The 6,896-nt window shown below is 34.9% G+C and overlaps 1 long non-coding RNA gene across 2 annotated transcripts; it reads left to right on the plus strand.

Annotated features, from left to right (window-relative positions):
* The first annotated feature begins 2,147 nt into the window (after nucleotides 1-2,147).
* Nucleotides 2,148-3,285, plus strand: LOC114820639 (uncharacterized). Of its 2 annotated transcripts, none has more exons than XR_011574374.1 (3): nucleotides 2,148-2,521; nucleotides 2,638-2,725; nucleotides 2,818-3,285. It is a non-coding gene; the product is annotated as an uncharacterized lncRNA (long non-coding RNA). The 2 variants fall into 2 exon arrangements; XR_011574375.1 differs by having other exon boundaries at nucleotides 2,153-2,372.
* Nucleotides 3,286-6,896: the final 3,611 nt, after the last annotated feature.

Raw genomic sequence — 6,896 nt, forward strand, 5'->3', positions numbered from 1 at the left:
ATAGAGAAAATTGGTGGTTGATTGAGTGAATGGAAGACCAAAGTTCAATGATGGGAATTCTACTTATAGCCCATCAAACTCTACAAGTTTATATCATCACATGATGTACAAAAAGGTACTGAAAATTACTACTTGATTACAAGTTACAGAGATGCTGAATGGATTGAAGTCTCAGTCAGACTATTCACAAACTTAGCATTACTAAACTGTTGCATACCCGAAGCATGATAGTCGTCGTATGGATTCAAGTTTCAAAAGGGATAATCCATGGACACGACAAATTTAATATATCACATGCCTGAAGTATGATCGATGTGTAGGTTCCAATAATTCAACTCCCCAGAAGTAGAGATTAACAATCCAAGCTCTATAACGCTCTAGAAGAGGTTATGATCCAAATTCTCAAACAATTCTTCTAATGAGAGATAATTGTCCTAAAAGAGACAATGTAAAGCCCTTGAAGAGGCAAGGATATCCAAAGTAATGAAATGATTATAAATATGCATGCGCATGCACATGAGAATTATGGGATCATGAATTGATGATTACCAATGTTAATTTTGGTTTTACAGTAGCTACTAAATTCATCAATGAGCTGTGTTGATATTGAGCCACGTTCTTTTGTTCGTCAACAAAAAGCAAAATTATTGGCCAAAATGGAGAAAGGTAATTCCATTACAAGTTATTAAGAACGTGGAAAAATGGACCTATAGTACAAATCGCCAAATGATGTTGAACCCAGAAGGTTACATACGAGCATTTTTAATACAATGAAATACACTCACATGATATGACACAAGTGGTTAATTGAAACCTGAAATTGTAATACACTCTTGTAAACATGATTTTCTATTGTGAAACTTGTTCATTTAAATGGAGAATTATATATTACACAAAGCCTTATGAAATGCCTGAAGCATATCTTCACAAGTAAATCCTTTAAGTATACATGGAAGCAAGTTGCTCTGTATAAATTCCAAAAGACAATGTGTCATGAAGTGTAGAAAATCCCTGAAAGATTAAGAGTGCTTGAAGAAAGTCCTGGAAAGGTAAAAGCATAAATTATGTACTCAATACTAATGAATGGTATAAATTGCCTTAGTGAGTACTATCATTATGATGTTGTTGCAACATACTAAATCTTTTGCAAGAGATAATAATATTAGAATGAGACTCCTAAAGAGCCTAGAAAGATTGTAAAGTGTTGAAATGAATATTGTCTCGAGTTGTAGATCAAACAATATGCCAACACAAGTCTTATCCATGATGTTTATGGTATTAAAGAACCATATGGATTGAAGATCATGAGTTAATTAATATTTAGACACTAAGAAAAATCATTCATCCTCATGAGGGAAATGATGAATTGATGTTTGATCCAGGAGTACCATATCTTAGTGAAGTATGTGCCTTACTGTATTTAGCATGATACATTGAATCAGATGTTACACTTCCTGTGGAGCATAATACCAATAAATGGATATTGCAATGAAATAAAGTTTATTTATTGATATCTCCAGGAAATTATAAACATATGCTTGTTCTATTCCAAGGAACTCACTAATAGCCATGGTCTTATTGAGCAAGTAAAATTTGAATACCTCTCTAGCCTACATACAAATAGCTCTCAGAAATGATTTGTATTTACATATGGAAATAGATTGCCTCTGCAACGATCAAGAAAGTAAGGATTCATTGCTGCATCTTCATATCTCTCATAAATACATATCTTCATGAAGCTAGTCATGAATGTATTTGGCTAATACTTGCGGTCCATTAAAATTTGAAGGGCCTGTGAACCACCTTCAGAAGCTAACACTCCAATTGTCATGCGTGGTATCAGATTACATCAATTTAGTAATCAGCCAGAATAAAGAATTCGAAATCAGGGGGAGCATCCAAAAAAGATCAAGATTTTAACGAGGTAGCTGATATTGACATATGGCCATCCAAAGGGGAATGTTGTAAATAGTAGATGTCCACTCAACAAAGGAATCAAGATAGTTGACCACTAAACAAGCAAGTGGAAATAAGGTTGTCCTCGAGAACATGTCCTTCCACTAGGAGCTGCTATTGCTTGCTTTCGGTGTTCCTGCATTGCCTATAAAACAAAGGAGCATATGAAAGAAAGACATATATGGAAGAGAAAAAAAGATGGAAGGGATGAGAGAAAAAAATACAAAGGAAAGAAACAGGAGTTATGGAGGAAAGGAAGAGAAGAGGAAAGAAGAGAGATGCGGAAGAAATTACCAGTGAGTCAGGCTAGAGAGAAAAGGGAAAATAGTGAGAGTTATTTTGTACTTCTATTATTTCAAATAATCAAAGAAAGTACTATTGCTGCACCGAGGACGTAGTCACACTTGCCAAACCTCGTAAATATTATATCTCATTTACTTTATGTTCCACTGCACACATAACGTCGACTTTACAACAAGATCAACAATTTAGAATCATGGAGGCCCTTAAGTGGACAAAGAGAAAAGGGTTTGGGAAAGCTGACCAGGTTCCCCTAAGAGAAGAGGTTTTCACTATGGCTGCCATGCACGAAAGCATGCATAGTGCTGCTTTTGATACATATGAATATAATTTGCGTATCTAGTTTCATAATCGACCTTTTGTTGTTTTAAATTGTTTTAGGTTATATGTCTGCTTGCTGAGCTAGAATTCAGCATGCACTGTGGACATTGTGCAGATGATGTTAAGAAAGGCTGCAATAAGACGAAAGGTACATACACCTGACTTCAATATTCTAGTTTAAACTAGCTAAAAGTTATATCACTGCGGCACCGCCTACCTCTGAATTTTTTTCTATGTCAGGAGTTGAAAGGGTTGAGCTTGATAAGGTGAACAAAGTAGTGATAGTGGAAGGAAGATTTCGTCATAAAAAGCTTCTCAAATGCCTCCGAAGGGCTAACAAGATAGTTAACGTAAAGAGGTTGGTTATGGAAGAAATATAAGGACAAAATGTGATGCAGAACAATTAACAGATCAGATTATGTAAAAGTTTCATATATATGTGTGTGTGTGCACGCGTGTGTGTAAGTGTAAGCTCAAGAAAAATAGACTTGGCATTTTCTCGGGTATGATTTGAGCACCTAATAGCGAGACGATTAAAAATTACAGCTCCAGTGTGGAATATTGGCTTTCACAACGCTTTAATAACAATTACGGGTCAAATTTGCGTTTTTAAGACTTGGAAGAAATTTGGGTATTTTTTTAATTATGTAAGCTGTAATCGAACGTCTTGCTTTTATCCAATAAAGTAGGCATCGAATGCTTTTTGCATTGAGGTTGATTTGCCTATTATTCTGTTGTGTTCGCGTTTTAATATGGGAGGCTTCATATTGAAGATGAAGTTTGCACACAGGGAGGAAAAAGAAGATGAAGCAAACCAGGAATTACTAGATCCAACTGCATATGTAAATGAAATTATTTTTAAAAGAAATCTACAGGATGAAGGGAATTGTACTTAGAAAGAAAGAAAAAAGGCAGATTTACTCGGGAGGACATACTTCATCCCTCAAAATATGAAGGAAAAAAAATGGTACAAAAAATTTTGAGACATGAAAAAAATGGCAAAAGAAAGAATAGATGCAAGAGTAAGAGGGAATGAAGCGGAATGCAAGATAAGAGACCATGCATGTGTATTGTCGGATAATAATCAAGAATTACATGCAAGTAGTATTGAGTATAGGTTTTAATTCCGAGTAATGTTAGGCAGACTAATTTTGTAAACTAATGATATAGAAGTTGATGATTGAGTTATTATTTAAGCGTTGATAAACATGCTCATTCTTATTGATAACAAATCATTTAGTTTGCAAATTTTTTCTCTCTAACATTACCCTTTAATGCCAGATTACGTGTGATAGCACGATTAATTCTAAAGTTTTATTTACATGCTAAGAAGATTTATATTTCCATGCTAGCAATTACGCCAATCTAATTACTGATTTTTCAGAAATTGTCATTGTTAAATAAAATAACATCAAGGCCTTATCCCATTAAGTAGAGTTAGCCGCATAATTAAATTCTAGAACGCAATTGCATTTGGTTTTGTGACAAGTTTTCTGTTAGATTCAAATACTCAATGTTTTTTATAGAGGTTCTATTAAAATTTTCCTAAATCTTCCTCTACCTCTTTTACCCTGAGCTTTTATCTCATAATTTTCATCTTCTAACCAAAGCATTAGAGATTGTGCAACTGAAAAGTAGAAAGAAATAAAAGATCAAGAGTTTGGAAGCACTAGGCATCGTGCTAATGAAAAGGTACTGCAAAGAGTAAATTATAACTAGCCAGGCGGAAAGTGTGGAGTTCGGAAATTATGTGAAGACGATACGTCCTAAGTTCCAGATTCAAAAAATTTTAAATCAAATTTATAAAACACTAAATTTAAAGGTTGAAATTGAACATGAGCAAATTTAATGAATAAAAAAAAGAATCTAACGGCTCAAAATTAAATTCAATGGTCAAAACAATTAAAAAAATTATTGAAATCAAAATTTACCCAAAAACTCTATAATATCAATGTATTTGTTCAAACATTCACAAACAATTCATTTTCCTCATACATTTCCTCCATTTTTCTTTCTACCTACTTCCAAAACTATTTCTTTCCATTTTCAAAATTTTCAAGATGCCAAATGAAATGATCATGTTAAAGGACCTAATTGGTCAAATGATGAAGATGTTGCTTTATACTTGGCAAGGATTTTTATTAGCTAAGATGGTGTTGTTTTCACAAACCAAAATAAAAAGCTCTTGTGAGGTAAAATCCTTAATGAATTTAATTTCATCTCCACCACCAACCAAACCTCTGAAGGTGTATATACGATTGGTGGAAGACTAACAACAAAGCATGCAACTTGTGGAAGGGAAGTTTGGATAAAGTTGTGGTTAATTAGCATCGCTAATGGAAGGAGTTTAGAAGAAGTGGTGATGGTCTCCCTTCATAGGTTATATGTCATGTACACAATCTTATTTTCCAACTAACTGATCTTTATTTATTCCTCGTATGGATTAAGAAAGCAATGTCGATTTACAACACAAGGGTTATGCCCAAAAACTCTGGTTTTATATTGTCTCATGCTTAGGACATCCTCAAGGATTGTCCAATATGGCAAATCAATACGGTCCAAAAATGGCCAAAATTATTTGCTAATCTTCACTCAAGCGTTAATGTTGGCGATGATGTTGACGAATTGGTGACCCCATCTTCATCTATACCAAGGCCGTCGAGACAACAAGCAAAGTAAGCAAAGAAAAAAGAGAATATGCAAGATCTGACTAGTCTGGAGTTGAAAAAATAATTGAAGGGCATGAGGAGACCAAAGAAGAAATGGTTTGAATGTGCTTACTCATGGAGAAGCAAATGGAAAAGAAAATGCAAGAGACCTTTTACAACAAGAAATGTTTGATTTTGAGGTAATGAGGTAGAACTTCAACAAATATAATCCAAGGAGGAAGAAGTTCTTCCGTGATCAACAAGCGCAAATCATAAGATGGCATGCAGCAAGGAATGTCTTCAATCCATCTAATGATCCAGATAATGATCAACCTAATGTCTATTTCCCAAGTCCACCACCAAGTCAATCAAATCCCTACGAATATTAGTATCAGTAATTGTTGTAAGAATGGGGTAGATTGTGTAATTTTTCATTATTTATTGGACTTTAAATATTTTTAGATTAAAATGGTCATAAAAATGAATCCACATAAATTTTACTTTGAAAAAATTTAGACAAAATCATTTTTTAATAATCTCGGACAAAATTTTAAGTCATAACCATTGGACGAAAAAACTATTTCTAGGTTATGACTTAAAATTTTCTGGCTTATTTTTTTAAGTTTGATCCCACACCATTGCTCATGTTCTTAGTCTTTGGCACGCAATCTAACTCTCCTGATTCTTCTCTGAATCGTCACAAGGAAAATTTGATTGCGCAGCATTCAATTTTTTGTTAGCTAGAATCACGTACGGTTATCTTTGAATCCAACTTCGGAGGCTTCGTTCCTGCACTTGAGCTACCCTGTGTTGAAACTCAGAATCCAGAGAGGAAAAGGAGAGAATTGTAGAGAGAGAGAGAGAGAGAGAGAGAGAGAAATATAACTGTGGTTATTCATTCATCTAAAAGAACCATACATAAGGTATTTATACATAAATATCCTATCCCAAATATATGTGCCAGCGTAGCACAATACAACTAACTAATCACAACACATCACAAACTTATCAGCTAAGTAAGAATCTAATCTGGTGGTGGTTTTGATACATTGCTGCTATGTGAGGATGTACTCTTAACACACCCCCTCAAGCTAAAGGAAGGTGATCTAACTGATAGCTTGGAAGTAAAAGCAGCAAATCGATCAGCAGCTAAAGACTTGGTGAAAATATCCGCAATTTGAAGAAGTGAAGCAACATGTTGGACACCAATATGACCAAGTAAAACTTTCTCACGGATGTAGTGATAGTCTATTTCAACATGCTTGGTTTGAGCATGGAAAACAGGATTGAATGCAAGAGCAATGGCACTTTTGTTGTCACAGTAGATGATCGGTGTCTTGAGCAAAGGGAAGGATATATCTTGCAGAATCTTGCACACCCAGGTTATCTCACCAGCAGTATTTGCAAGAGACCTATACTCAGCCTCTATTGATGATCTAGCAACTGTGGCTTGTTTCTTAGCACTCCAAGAGATTAGATTAGGACCTAAGAACACACAATAGCCACTGGTGGATCTTCTATCCACAGGGCAACCTGTCCAATCTGCATCGGACCAAGCAATGAGACATTGAGGGCCTTTAGTGAACCAAAGTCCTGAATCAACCATGCCCTTGAGATATCGCACAATGCGCTTGACTGCCTGAAGATGAATGATTCTTTGGAGAATGCATA

This window comes from Malus domestica, chromosome 13, assembly GCF_042453785.1.
Source record: "Malus domestica chromosome 13, GDT2T_hap1".
In the NCBI taxonomy this organism is placed as follows: Eukaryota; Viridiplantae; Streptophyta; class Magnoliopsida; order Rosales; family Rosaceae; genus Malus; species Malus domestica.